Raw genomic sequence first — 15,156 nt, forward strand, 5'->3', positions numbered from 1 at the left:
AAAGACGAGAAAAAATAGATATTGGCCACGCATTTTAAAAAGCAAATAAAACCGAATGATTAATTTTTTCGGCTATTTTACCGAAACCCGCTGCTCTTTTATTTTCGTTCGCTCGCGTTTCGTCCTCGCGTTATTGGGATTCAATAAAGGATCGAAGTTCAATTCCATCCTCTCCGTCGCTGACCTTGAAAATGCACCCTTCTGCAGTTCTGGCCGATTGCTAATTGAATATTTCCTTCCCTGTATTACCCCTGTTCATTCAGACCCTAAAATCTGATATCACATTGTTTCCAGCAACCTTCGCATTCACTAGTTTTCCTTTTCTTTTTTGTTTTCGTTTGGCCGTTGACTGATTTTTCCACTCAAACTTCCCATAGCGAAATCAACGGGAGTGTTTTGTAAAACAAGATCCATCCACTTCAATACTAATAAAAAAAACATGGATGCTTGCTCTGCTGTGGTTACTATGTGCTCCTGGTGTTTGATTGAAATTGTTTTATTGAAAAATAGTGTGAAATGAACGAAAGAAATGCTGCCGCATTGCTGGAACTTGAACCATTACAATGCCCAATGAAAAAGGTAAGCATGTTTTCCAATAATTTAGTTTCTTGGACAAGTATTTTCTGATCCACCTTTATTTCTATGAATTCTATCGCGTTATTTTTTTTGTTCCAGTTCTTAGCAGTAACGAGAACTTTAAGAGGTTCCAGTGCATTTAACAAAACATGCATTATGGTCTACCTAAAAGAAAGCAGGTTGACAAGTGCATCAAGGTTTATCCCGCACGCACTAAATTACCGACGTCGTCCATAATGCATCAAGTAACTTCCCACTGCAACTAAATTTTTTTCGTTTCCGCTTTAAGCCGATACCCAGAAGTAGATTTTCTACAATATCTATTTCCTAAGCGTCGGCTTGTCCGCAAACATCGATGACTGTGCATGCTCCACGCGAACAGGCAATGACTCGGCACAAGATAAGTGCAAAAAGACAATCAATATACACTTTCGTCTGGTCGATGTTGGCCATCCGGCGAAAGACCGCGATTTTATGGGCATACGCTAAGACGCCAAGAGAAAGAAAACACGAGCCGATGGCAGCTGAAGGTGATAACAAACACTGAAGTTTGCCTGTACCACTCTTCTTAACCAGGGAAATGCGTTTGGGGAATCGCTGGCTATTAATATTTCACGAACAAGTATTTTCACACTTCTCTCTAGCGTAAAGAATGTGTATAAAAAAACATGTGATACAGAGTTTAACCATGGTTATACCGAAAGGTCGAGGTACAGCATTTTGATAATAGCCTGTGCCAAATATGGAGGTCGCTATCGTAAGGGCACACTCTATTACAGTTGGACATTGCTCTTGGTTAAAATCGGCCAAGGTCCGATTTGGGGGGTGCCGGGCCAAATTTTCGGAAATGGCCTGGGCAAATTAGGAGGCCGTCGTCGTTTCGGGCACGGTAAATTATGGTTGGACATCGATTTTCGTCCACATTGACCAAGGTCAATCTGTCAAAGTCAATCGGTTGCTATGCTGTGCTTCTCAAGGTTAAATCAAGGTCAAATCAGGCTCGTAATGGTCATGGTACTTTTGTGTTCAGTAGAGCTACGGTTCTAAAATGTACTAAAAGGTTTGTCACGGGCCAAACCCTTGACAGTGTAGGCGAAATGCTAGAAGCCCGTGTGCTGTGCGATGTCAGTGCACGTTAAAGAGCCCCATGTGGTCGCAGCTTCCGGAATCCTTCACTACGGCGTGCCTCGTAGCCTGAGTCGTTTTGGAACTTTGAACCTCTATAAACCAACCCATAAACCAAACCTTGATATGGCCACTGCATTTGAAGAGCAGTGTGTTCTGCGTTCGTCAGAGAGATAACTGAGCATCGCCCGCGTAGTCCTTAATGGATTCCTTCAGGAGCCCGTTTGTCGAGTTGTGTCTTCCTTCCACTGGTCACTCCAATTAAATAATCCGCCAAAGGCGCTTAGCTCCTTCAGAATCCGTAGAATACGAGACAGGGGATGTTCCCGCTCGACTACCACTACGCTTACAGACAGACGCAACAAGAGACAGACCATACATAGAAGCTCCACAAGCGGCTGTGGCTCCGTCTGCCGGTGCGGACCGTAATTATGCCGAGGCGACGTCTTTCACCGGGAGGCCACTGAGCGGGCAGCGCGTCGCACGTATCTTGAGCGGCGGGAGAAATGTGGGGCGGGGAGTGAGGGCGGATTTGAAGCCGAGATAAACTGAGCCGCGCCGCTTGTCGCGTCCGACAGGCTAATGGCTGGCCCGACGTCGGCCCAACGGCCGTCTCCCAACTGCGCGTTATCTGAGCTTCGCCTGCCGAGCACTCTGCTCGGGTACCCCGACCAGCTCTCTCTCTCGGCCGCCGCCGCGCCGAGCTTCGTTTCACAGGGCCTTTGTGAAACACTGTTGCGGCCGCGTACGGCGCATCTCGGAATAAATGATTACTGTCAGGCGTTCGCATATGCGGGCGGGCGTCTCGTCTAGAGCGGTTCCCGTCCTTATCACTTTCCGTGCCTTTACAGCATTATGCAGTGCTTCGCTGTACCTGATTATACAACGAAGCAGACACATTGTTTGTGAGAAAGCCGAGATTTCCTTCGCTCAGGGTAACGAACAAAGCTTTATCAGTGTGACAGCTAAGGAGAGTTCTTTTTTATTTTTCTTTAAGCGCTATTCGTCCACTTTAGGCGCTATTCATACCTTGGTCGAAAGTCTTTCAGCGCATTCGATGTGACTGTACCACTTCTTTTATCCTGGCGCCTAGCTTCACGTTGCTAGTGTGACATAATAACCTGTTTCATTCCCCACATGAGAAGAGCAATGTTTGCATGTTGGACGAACTAAGTGCTAGAACTTCAGGTTTTGTGGAATGCAACGCATTGTACTTGAACGATGATGCTGCCATTCGGCCGCTGAAAGGCACCGTGAACGGAACACTCTCCAAGCATCTCGCCTTATTATCATCGTTATCCTCGTATTTAAAAGAAAAATAGAGTTGTTAAACAGTCTCACCATCCATTCCAGCAAGAGGTAGATAAGAAAGCTTGTAATTATGCGTCATGTCTTTTACGTTATGTTCGAATTTCGATGGAGGCGAAATTCCAGAGGCCCGTGTACTGTGCGATGCCAGTGCATGTTCAAGAACCCCAGCTGGTCGAAACTACGACCTCCCTCATAGCGTGAGTCGCTTTGAGATGTTAAACACACCTAAACCAATTTAAGTTACGCTCGCTCAGATTACCCTATTGTGGGTGCACCTGAAATCGCGAGCGGGAAATAATGTAGTGGTATCGCCAGTCTTCTATTAATGATCCTGCGTGTGTAACGATATCGATACCTATTTATTTTCTTGCTGTCCGCGAGATGTGCACGCCAATTTTTTCGGCATCTATGCTCTCGTGCACTGCATTCTTGAATTTGCTCCGATCTGTGAGGTTTTGAGGAATAGCCAAAGTGGTGCTACGCAGATAGCTTTGTGCAGTGGACAATATGCATTGCGCAGTCATTGAACAAACCGTAGATAAACATCTAGCCGGCAGGGTGCTGTAAAGAGAAACGCCGTTCTTCATTCTTCAGCAGGTGAACAAGTGCTCTTGTGCTCAACAACTATACCACGGTACTACGATAAAGCTTGGAGGCCGGCAGGAAATTGACAGAAGTACTGATCAGAGAAAAACTCAGAGGGACACAGAATTACACTTGGTGTCGTCAATGGGCTAGGACTGGAAGCTATTGATGTCCTTATATAGAGATTTTTGTCATTCTTTTATGGTAGCGTTTGCAGGCTTCTACACGTCTGTCTGCACACAATCAGACATCCCTTCGTCATCATCAGCCGGCCTATGCCCAATCCAGGGTAATGTCCTCTGCTATGTCTCTCCAATTAAAACTGTTCTTTGACAGCTTTGGCTACCGTATCGCCGCAAACTGCTTGATCTCATCCGCCCATGTAACTTTCTGCCGTTCCCCTACGCCTTCCTTCTCATGGAATCACTACGTTGCCCTTAAGTACCAGCGGTTGTCTTTCCTTCGTATTACATGCTCTGCCAAACCCTACCAATTCATTTTGGCTTCGCCTAGGATTTCATTTACCCGCGCTTGTTCCCTCACCCACTCTGCCTGCTTCCGGTCTCTTAAAGGTCAGTGTACTGAATTTTATCGGCCATATTTTCTTTGCGGCAACCGATAGCTGTTTACCAAAATTATCGTTTAGCCAGGTGTGGTGCCATGAAGTGCGGTAGAACATTTTAAAATATAATTTATTGATGTGGGAACACACTTGTATGAGGTGGCAGACTCATCTGGCAACCATGAAAATACGCACGTCATAGCAATTTATAAAGGGCAGTTTTCACGTGCTTAGATGATTAAAAGATATCGGCACTGAAAGGACATTGGTTATTTATGTCGCAATAATGAGAAGCCGTATTTTGTCATTAATAAAATACAGGAACGTGAGCACCATGACCCTGAGAGGGTGCGGCAATTAATCAAATCCAAGACGAAGCGGTGTCGCGATGCACATGGTATCATGTTTGACAGGCAGTATGTCAAGCTTGCAGAATCTGAGCGAAGTTGGAAAGAGAATATTGTCAAGGATGAACGAACAAAACTTTGACCCATATGAGTCAACTCCACGGTGGAAGATATTCATCCACCGTGGTAAACTACGAATAAACGCGGTCGCGACAGCCGAACTGATGACGAGAGTAGCGACGATCCTGACGATTTCCGCCACGCGGTGACAAACATGGCGGTGCCCTCCGCAGCTGGACCTCTCGCTTCGTACTTAATTCTCCTTGTTGCTGCCTTTTTCAGTGTTTTCACTGGCCACAAATGGGGCTCCGGTCTTCGACTCACCTCGCCTATAAGAAAACGTATAAGTGATCAATTTGCTTTATTTTTTTAATTAGAGTGACGATTCTGCCCCTTCAAGGCGTAACAGGATACTCATTTTGTTTACAGTAATGGTGCACGTCCTGACAACCAGATAGCGCCATTATAGGCTGAGTTTATTTTTGCGTCTCTGCTAGCATACACTGATCTAAAAGTGGGAATGTGGCCGCGGTTAGCCGTACGTATAACTATAAATATTTATGTGATTTACAGAAAAGGCGAGCAGTACGCCTTCTATAGTTTACTGGAACAAAACGTAAGTTTCTGTGACATTGGGGCATACTAACGGTACGTAGTATATTCACGTATGCTTCTACAAAAAACGTCCACCACCTGCTGCAACAAAAACAACGTCTGGGGTCGCCACCATGCATTTTTACGCGACTTTAAATGGCAAAATAAAATGTAAATTCCAGTATAAACCGGGAGCAGTTCCCTCGTTATTGACGATATAAGGTGCCAACTACCAGAATATGCCTTTATTTATACACTTATCTCCATGAGTAGACTGACCCTTTAACGTTAGGCTTATCAGTTTTTTCCGTAGCTCACCGTCTTTAACTTAAGCTGAACCTGTTCCGTTAGCCTTCATGTTCCTGCCACATAGGTGGGTACCGGTAACGCACAGTTGTTGTATACTTTTCTCTACACGGATATTGGTATACTTCCAGTCATGATCTGAGAGAAACTGCCATGTCGAAAACCAACATACCTAAAACCAAAGCAGTGTTCAACAGCCTCGGAAGGGAACAGCAGTTCATAATTGGTAGCGAGGTGATGGATGTGACAACAGAATACATCTATTTGGTGACCGCAAATATGAGAGGGAAATAACTAAAAGACATCTCGTAGGGTCATTTAACGGGTGGACAGATGTTTGCCCGATATTGTGTGAAGGCGGCGACACGGCGCCCACGAAGGCACATCGAAACGTATAGTTGTCATTTCCGGTCAGGTGAATTCACTTCCGGTTTCTTGACGCCATTTGCCTTTAGCTGAGGGGAATTATCTGGTCTACAGATGCCACTTCCTTCCAGACAAATAATTAATGTTATGAACTACATCATATTTTTTCCCCCGATGATACTTGTAAAGCCAACCCATTGCGTAAAGAAATATATAAAAATGCCATAAAATACACCAGACTTGAGCATGACGTCTTAGCATTAAAACCTTGTGCGGCAGTCGGAGCGATACGAATGTACATGCAGACACTGTACAATACGCCAAGCTACCCTTAAATAATTCCAGCGCTACTGAATTCTTCATTTAATTGCGGGAAGTTTAGAAATTGATAGGTGCATATCGTAGAATAATTTCACCAAAGTCGCGCGAGCAGCATTTGCCTTTGAAAATTGGGAAAGTACGGAAAATAATTTTAAGCACATGAGCAGTGTAGCTAGTATTTCAGCACATCAACCGTAACAAAACAAACTGTATCTCCATTTACCATGACACGTACAGCCGTTATTAGTCGCCGTTCGCATGATATTCGAAGTTCTGTCGCACTCAATTCGCGCCAACAAACGAAAATTCTTTAAAATCCAACTCTATAGTTTCCACCGCATGATGTTTCGAAATTTGATCCCGGGAATAAAGTGCCGCGATTTTTATAATTTTTACCTCCAACCGTTGGCATCAATAATGACAACACTTGCGTTCACGTGACTATAGCGGTCCGAATAGCGGTCCTCCAACTAGTTATGCGAAAATATCAACGACAAATCAACTTTTGTTTGCTTTAATTAAGATAATGAATGCACAGATCTGCACTAATAAAAACGAGCAGCATTAATTCTGGCACTACGAAATACAATTTCAATGTTCTGAGAGAGCTGCCAAGGACTGCGAGTGCAATACACGTGGGTCTTTACTGTATATTATGCAGATCCAAATTACCACATTTAAATCTGCATACTTCCGCAAATGTACTCAGGGCCTAAATATTCACTACCGCTTGCAGTGACGTTTGCTAACAGTACAAAGCTGTCTCGGCCAAGAAAAAGCCCAGAAGTCTGGGAAGTTTTGTGTGCGCTTGAGGGCGGGCGCGCATGTTCAGTCATGCTTCCGGCGTCACGGAGAGTGAATTCACATCTGGAAGTGTCTCGTAGAACCAACTAAACTTTCAGAGATGAAGATACGTTAAAGAGTGCTCTTTGGGATGCTTAAGCATAACTCAGTAACGTTGGTTTTCGTCCTGGTTAGCTCCTCGAGACATTTTATTTGCCGTACTTGACGTGGTGCAGAGGGCGTGCAGTTTGTCTGCGCGCAGGAAAGCTGGACGCCCTTCCTCGTTACCTCTTCGAAAGAGATGCGTCGCCATGCAAGAACTTTGCTGTACTCATGTCGGAAGCGGAGAGCCATCTACAGGAGCAAAAAAATAAAAAATAACGGCCCAGCAGAGCATACGTCAGCATTGCATTAATGGTCCCTTTCAGGTCATTAGGAGGGCGTCGGGGAGTAGAGAGAGGAAAAGTATGAGCACCAAACGGCAGAGTTCATTAGCCACGATGCAAGGAGAGTGCAAACCAAGAACTTGAGAAGGCCATTATGCACAAACACACTGCGGGGCACTGGAAAAGAAAGTGGCTGCGTATGAAAAGAGGGTCGAGTTTCAATAGGTTTGAAAAAGAGGAACGTGGTTCACAGCGCAGACAGGAAGTTTACACCAATAAAAATCTGGTGCCATGTGAAATCAAAGTAAACCCTGAACAAGACAAGGAAAGAGATGAAGTGCCTTGGGCCGACCATTGAACTATGACGTACAGCAGAAATGTATTCCCAGCAATAGCAATATCGCACGTGTGTCGTTAAGCGCCATCTGCTTCTTTTTCAGACTGCGCCTGCGCAACTGATATGGTATGCAACAATTTCCAGTGAAATAACCAAACACTTCTTCATGCCAGAGGACATGGATATTCTTACACTTTCATGTTCTCAACTTTCAACCTGCGACACAAAAAAGGCATCTTCTTGTTTTGAGAAATTTCAGAAATGGTTTTATATATTGCCCTTTTGCGGTTAATCACATCTGATTTGTCTTCAAATTCCAGAGTCATTCTGTTGCTCGACTTTGTAGGCGTATCATCTTTGAAGCTCTTGTTTGGGTCAAAACATTGAACTAATGGTTTGTCCAGAATTTTGTTCAGGCTTCAACATACTTTCAGCCAGCATGACTATTGAGTGCTCAATTTATTTCGTTTCACAGCAGCCGAGGCTATTGTCCTGCATACTCTGTCCTGGAGCCTGGAGGGTCTATAAAGATACAAATGGTCTTGACACCAATCGCGCAGAAGTAAGCGAGGTCTCTATTAACACGAGTCGTGGCCAATCTCTGGAGGGAGTTAGTTCGCTGTATAGAAGGGCGCACACGAGACGCCCGAAAATACTACGAGGCAGTCATTGCTCTTGCGTCAAGCGCTAACCTTTCTTTCTGCGCTGCCTTTTTCTCATGGGCACTATTATCTCCTGCTAATATTCTCTCATCACTTTTTTCTTTTATTTTATGCCTTTCTCTATTTAAGATATTTGCCTTCAAAACGTTTTGGAGGACGCGACTAAAGGCAGCAAACATAAGCTTGGCGGACGCACGACAAGAACACAAGTGCGACTTTCTCGGACAAAATTTTGAAAATTAGAAAATTATAGTAAACTGTTATGGAAATATTCAAGGTAATGCATCATTCTTCCGATATGTGGAAAACTTTTCTTTTAAAGTGTTTCCATCGATCACATCGAACAGATAAGACTGCCATAGAAAACCAACGAGAAACGCTTTTGACGATGAAAAAAACATTAACAGAAAAAAAAATACAAGCCTGGCATCGGGTGGCCTGCGGATATATTGATTGTTACATTGCAATGACGCATTATATGAAAAAACTGCGTTCATGATCAGTTTCCCGCACAAAAATGCTTCTGTCCAAAACTGCTCGTATGGCAATACGCGACAAAACATGCCTATAAATACAATATACGTTACGCCGTAGGTAGCTCACAGAATTTTCTACACTGTAGACGTCACACCGAATTTTCAACTTTCGAAGTGTAGATAGAGGCGCTGTGCAGAGAAAGAAATCAACCAAATCAAGCATTCACAATCCTGCCTTGACATTGATTGTCGTGAAAGCCATTTAAGCCTTGGTGCAGAGATGCAAATATCAAGCTTTTCTAGTACGTCTGGGCAATCAATTACTAAATATGTTATTAAGAAGCGTAGCTTCTACTCTCTGTATTTATTACGGGAACACGCTTTTCGTAATAATTATTTTTTTTCCAAGTTTTGTGAACTAATGTTTTCAAGATGTTGTTGCTTTAAGTGCTTTCTGTGTGGTGTTCATGCACCTGCCTTTCGACGTTCTAACGTATCTAGGTATACATACGCTTAGCTAATCTTCATGCCCTTCCTTCCTGGAATTTTCGCTACTTGCAGCCTTCCATCAGAAGCCAAGCTCACATAGTTACTCTACTGGACATCACTTGCCTACAACAATAAGAGATTAACTCTCTCTGTGTGCCATAGAAAGGGGCGCTTTGGCGCTCTAGAGTATATTTGGACGACGCCTTGAAGGTGCAGATGGGCAGGTCCTACTTGATCGACGAATATATCTAACCCCCACCCTTATTCCGTCACCTTCGTTTGTCGCTGTCCGTACCTCTTACTCCATGCAAGAGAAAAAACAAGAAATACTGTTTCATAACGACCGTCGGAGTTCCGCAAGCGTGAACACGGAGCGCCCACATGTCAGGCCCATATATTTTTTTTCGAACGATCCTTATTCGTCACAAATATCAAAATTTCCGGCGCTTTAAGCCCAACGCTACTGCTACGTTCACGGGAGCATTTCTTACTTAGATTTCTTTTGTTTTTGTTTACGAAGCACCGCATTTCCGTAAACAGCGGTCTGAGCTCGTGGTCGCAATATAAAATATGTTCCACCTCTGCGCAACGACGAAGACTAACGAAAAAACAAGCTAAGAAACACAAGAAGAACTAGATAACTTTTTTTTTTTCCGGATCGAGAAAGCGGTCGTGAACATCCCACGCTCAAACGCATGGCAAAGAAGCGGAGAAAGGCAGCCGCCATGATTCAAGGCACGGACGCCAATTTTGTTATTTTCGCCTTCCGTCCTATATTCGGCGCCTTGTTTTTTTTTTTTTTCCACGTACCTCTTTTTTCTATCGCCCCTATGGCATCCTCTTAGAGTCCGTCTCTTCCCTTCTCTATCGGGATCGATGAGGCTTCCCCTGGACGTCCCTACGTGATGTTGCATCCAAGTTTTGTTCTATGTTGCTGTACGCTTCATTTCCAGGTTTAGGTTTTGAATAAGTTCAGCGAACTGCGGTGGAAGAAGGAGAAAACCGGGCACGGATGGCGGCGTCTTTACACTTCACGTGCGGTTTCTTTTTTTCCTTTTTTTCCCTCAAAGATTCTTCCTCCACCCCTTCACCGTTTTCCTCACCTCAACACACAGCGTGTTCCGAACTCTGGCGGACCGCGACTCTTTTTTTGTGCGTCTCTTCATTCTCTGTTTGTTTCTTGTCGTTTTCGGCGTGCAGTCATTTCACGGCCGCCCTTCCTTTCCCCAACGCTCTGGTGGGCGCTCATCTGCTTTCCAGTTCCAGCAGCTCGCTCCACCCTTCTTATTTTGTGGCTTTCCTTTCTTCTCTGCCTGCCGCTGTGCACGCCTTGTGAGAAAAGGGTGCTTCGGTATTCGGCGCACGTTGAACGGCCAGTTTGCCGTCCGTCCCAGCAGACGCTGCGCTGCCTTCCGAAAGCTGCTGCCTTGGTCCGTCCAATCAGGAGTCGCCAAGCGAAGGCCATCACGCCGTGATACTGCGTCAGCCGTTGCGCCTGCTGGCACCAAGCCATTCTGTTCGGCTTAGTGCTTTGCCGGCCATCGATCGGGGGCCCCTGCGTAGCTGCACGTCTTCAAACCTTTTATAATTTTCATTTTCAGTAACGGTCTGGCAATCGCATATAATGGGATCTCAAGCATGCAGAAGACAGTATCTACACTACCACCGATCCAGATTGCTTATTCGAAGATGCCCTTGCGAAATCTTGATGCAGGCAAAACAGCTACTTGATATACATCAGTACGTTCCGGAGTGCGCCGGGATTGTCTCATGGAGGTCTAGGTCCGAACATCTTCTCTCTTGGAGATGTATGACCATGCAGCCTGACGTGAACACGATGACCAGCGTAGCAGTGTTTATTTCTGGCTCCCTGCTCTTCCAACAGATGGCGCACCGAGTACAGTGTTGCGGGGAGAGAGGGGAACGATAAGCGTACGTGCCTTTTTTTTTCTTACGTCCTTACACTTGTTTGATTAAAAACCTGTATCTTCTTATCTCTGCTTATCAAAGTTGTGCAACTTTAACCCTCTGCGCTGTGCTACCCTACTACAGGGCAGCTTTGTTCTGGAACAGGAAGATTGCTCCAAGTTCAAACAGCGCTGCCAGGGCTCCAAGTTCAAACAGCGCTGCCGGGGCTCCAAGTTTCAGAGGCACGTCCGGAGAAGCGCGATGGAAAAGTGGCCCTCCCCTCACGGCCCTGCAGATCACCTTCGGAAAAACGCTTTCCGACGGAAGTTCTTGCAGGCACATTTAACTCCTAAGGACTTTATAAGGAGACGCCGTTTTATCGCCAGAAGGCAGAGCTGCCCCTTGGTTGGGCACGCACGTTACTGCAATGATCCCGCGCATATGGCAGGATGTTCCTGTTCCTGTTCCCCTCTCGCGCGCACAGCTGCAAAGCGTACGCACACCATTGTGCGACGCGGCTGGTGCGGAGTGGTCACTATTCCACACCCCGCGCTAAACACGTATATTCGCGATGCAAAGCCAGGCATTGGCCACTGGGCAGTGTCTTCGTTGCATTTTTTTTTTTTGTTTATCGTGGACTCGCAATTACTGTTGGGAGATGAGACGAAGTATTTATTTATTGGAAATACCTGCAGCGCCCGAAGGCATTATTGCAGGGGGAATGAGGATACATAACAGAATAATAGGCCAGAAAAAAAAGACGAAGAAAAAAAAAGCAATACAACAAGGCATGACACAGCAAGTACAAAATGAATGAAATATGAAACAACAAAAAGACATGACAAAAAAAAAAGCCAACTGCGCACTCATACATCCGACAGCAACGCGCGGAACATAGACTCTGAACGGCACTCAACAATTTCATGGGGCAGGCGATTCCAGTCATGAATGGTAAATGGGAAAAATGCGTTTTGATAAGTGTTAGTTTTGCATTTAATTTCTCTAATCTTCCACCCATGGTCAAGTCTGTTTGACCTGAAATGCGGTGGAAGCAAATAATTTTCTTTATCTATTCTTATTTTTCGGTGAAAGATCTTATACAGCATTTCTAACCGGGAGTTGGTACGGCGTTTCCGTAACAGCTCCCATCCCAGCGTTAGTTTAATGTTAGTAACACTGCTGTTAAAATCATAATTACTTGAGACAAACCGAGCGGCAAAGTTCTGAACACGCTCAAGCATGTCTGTTAAATTTAAAGTAGGGGGGTGCCAAACAACACAAGCATACTCCAATATTGGCCGAATATAGGTGAAATAAAGAATCTCTTTAACTTTTAGTGGTGCCATTTTAAAATTTCTTCTTAGAAAATTTAGCATGTCATAAGCTTTAGCAGAAACGTGCTCGACGTGCTCATTCCAGGTGAGATTAGACGAAAAGTAAACGCCGAGGTATTTATAGTTAGTAACTCTGGAAAGTCGGGTAGAATCTAGTTTGTATTCAGCCAAGAAAGGGTGATGCTTGCGCGTGAAAGAAATAAACTGACATTTTATTGGGTTCAGAAACATCTGCCACTTCAAACACCATTGTTGTATGCGGTCCAAGTTGCACTGCAAATGACAAGAATCTGAAGAACTGTTAATAACATGGTAGATAACACAATCGTCAGCATATAAACGTCTGCGAAGATACGGAGGCGACAGGTTGCACAGGACAGGGTTAATTTGGTTGAGGGTTAATTTGGGAGAGGCCTTTTCCTTGCTGTTGGTGTAGCCAGCTACTGATGATGACAATAACTTTAAGAGAACTGACAGTAGACAAGGCTGAGTGTGTAGGTAGCGGTAAATATATCACAATGTTGTAGAGCAACCGCTTGAGCAGATTTCTCACTTTCGTCTATGAAGCTTAGCATCCAGCGAGCGTTTTTCAAGCCAAGTTACAACCTATTTTGCAATAATGAGCGCCTCAAAATAGAATCCTGTTTTTTATTATGCACTTTGCCCACAAGCCAAAGGATTCTCTCGCGACCACTGCCAATACTTAATACATCGCTTGTTCCTTAAGCAATTTTGTTTAGTGTATAATTTATTGAAGCCAAGGATATTGCTGTTTCTAATTTTGATAAGCATTTATCAACATGTATTCTTAGCGCACTCGCTACTTTGTAAAGCGCTGCGAAATACTTCGTAACTTTTCGTAGCCCCTACACTTTTCTATAATGATAAAAAGAAATTTACAGTTCGTTAGCCCAAGGCATGTTACAGCACAGGGCAGGAAGTTAGGGTTACGGGGAAGGCGTACTGGCCGGATCTTTCATATTCAAGCCGCCTGAAATTACTCACTGTGACCCCACGCCATATCCCAGCTCGCACGTCTAGATCAATTGTTTTGAAATGAGAAAAAACTTACCGGTCTTCATTATTTGCTCCCTGGGAAGTTGAGAGACTTTATCGCAGCAGTGGCCTTTAGTCTCTGAATCTGTCTGGTATGCGCGAGGTGCGGATTTCGATCTCCGCTGCCGCCCGGTACCTACCGGTTTTCTAGTGGATGCGAACTTTCGCCTAGCTTTGTTTCCGGAATCTCAGCGTTACTAAAGTGAGAAATATGAAATATTGAATACAGCACTAATTCGGTATTATTGAAAGCTGAACTCTTCTGAATAAGCATTACAGAATGAGTAGGTGAGAACCTTGTTAGTAAACACGTAAAATTAATGAAGCGATCAAGCAAATTGTAGCCGATTCAACTCATAGGTTTCTCTGAGTTACCGGTCACTCTGCAGGAAAGTCTATATTTCTTATCTCCAAGTCAAACATTCGTCTGTTGTTTATTATAGAGGCCTCCTGCAAAAGATGAAAAATTGTATCTGTAAGCACGTAGCTTGGCGATCTTTTTGATCTTGATGGTGTTTTTTTCTGAAACGCTCTTTCTTACTGAATTTAAGCCAGATGCAGGGCGGTGTCTATAAGCCTAGATACGTTTTGACCAGCAGACATGAACAAAGTACATATTGCTCAGCACGTTTCCTTTTTAACCTATCTGCAGGGTTTCGTTCTCCAGGCTATTTTCCTTTTATTCTTACACGGAAAACTGTAAGAGGTCGGTCGCAGACCCAACCTTCAGCTACCGCTGCTCTTGAGTGATAAGGGCTGCAATGCATCTTTATTTGAAAAACATGTAGTAAACAGTGGGAACTACAACTGCGCTACAACTGTCGTGCAAAAGATTCATTCCCCTTCGAAGCAGTTGCGTTAGTGAGATGAAATTAAAATAATAAGTTCGGAAATATAACGAATACACCGAAAAGAAAATTCACATGGACACCTAATTGGAATGCGTGTTGGCAAGAGGTTAGCAACGGCCGTTGTAGGTGTCTTAACTGCAAGTGACCTCACTTCCCTCCAACCATTAGGAATGCTTCCGCCTGGTGGCGTCACTTACCTTCAGCCAATTAGCTAATTTTCAATTCAATTCAATTATTCATTTACCAGAATACTGGATGGTCTCCACGGCTAAAAGTTGCAGCCTACAACTTGGCGGGGCCCTGGAACCGTTTGCGAGGCAGCAGCAGATTTTTTAAAACTTACTTCGCATGACAGTGTCGAAGCAGCCGCAAATGACATCTTGACCTTCTTTGCCGATACCTGTCCTGTCTTGAGTTTTACTCATAAGGAGCCCCTTGATGACTCAATTAGGTTTTTCCTTCTCTGAAGAGAGCCACGTTTGCTGGAGCTGCTCTTCACGGACTAAGAAAAGCCTGCTGCCGTACTCCTCCTAACATTAAAAACTTGTGAAGTGAGGCATTGCCAACCTTTGCCTCGGTAATGCTCTGCGCAGGTCTTGTTCACACAATACGCAGAAAAGTTTCAGGGCAGCTTGACCGCTTCAGGTAAACAGGCTACCCTGAGGACGTCTTGGTTTCTATTGCTGAGACTTTTTCTAGAGTGTTTAAATCACAGTACAAA

Source organism: Amblyomma mixtum, chromosome 1, assembly GCF_055824585.1.
Source record: "Amblyomma mixtum isolate Tamu chromosome 1, ASM5582458v1, whole genome shotgun sequence".
Lineage (NCBI taxonomy): Eukaryota > Metazoa > Arthropoda > Arachnida > Ixodida > Ixodidae > Amblyomma > Amblyomma mixtum.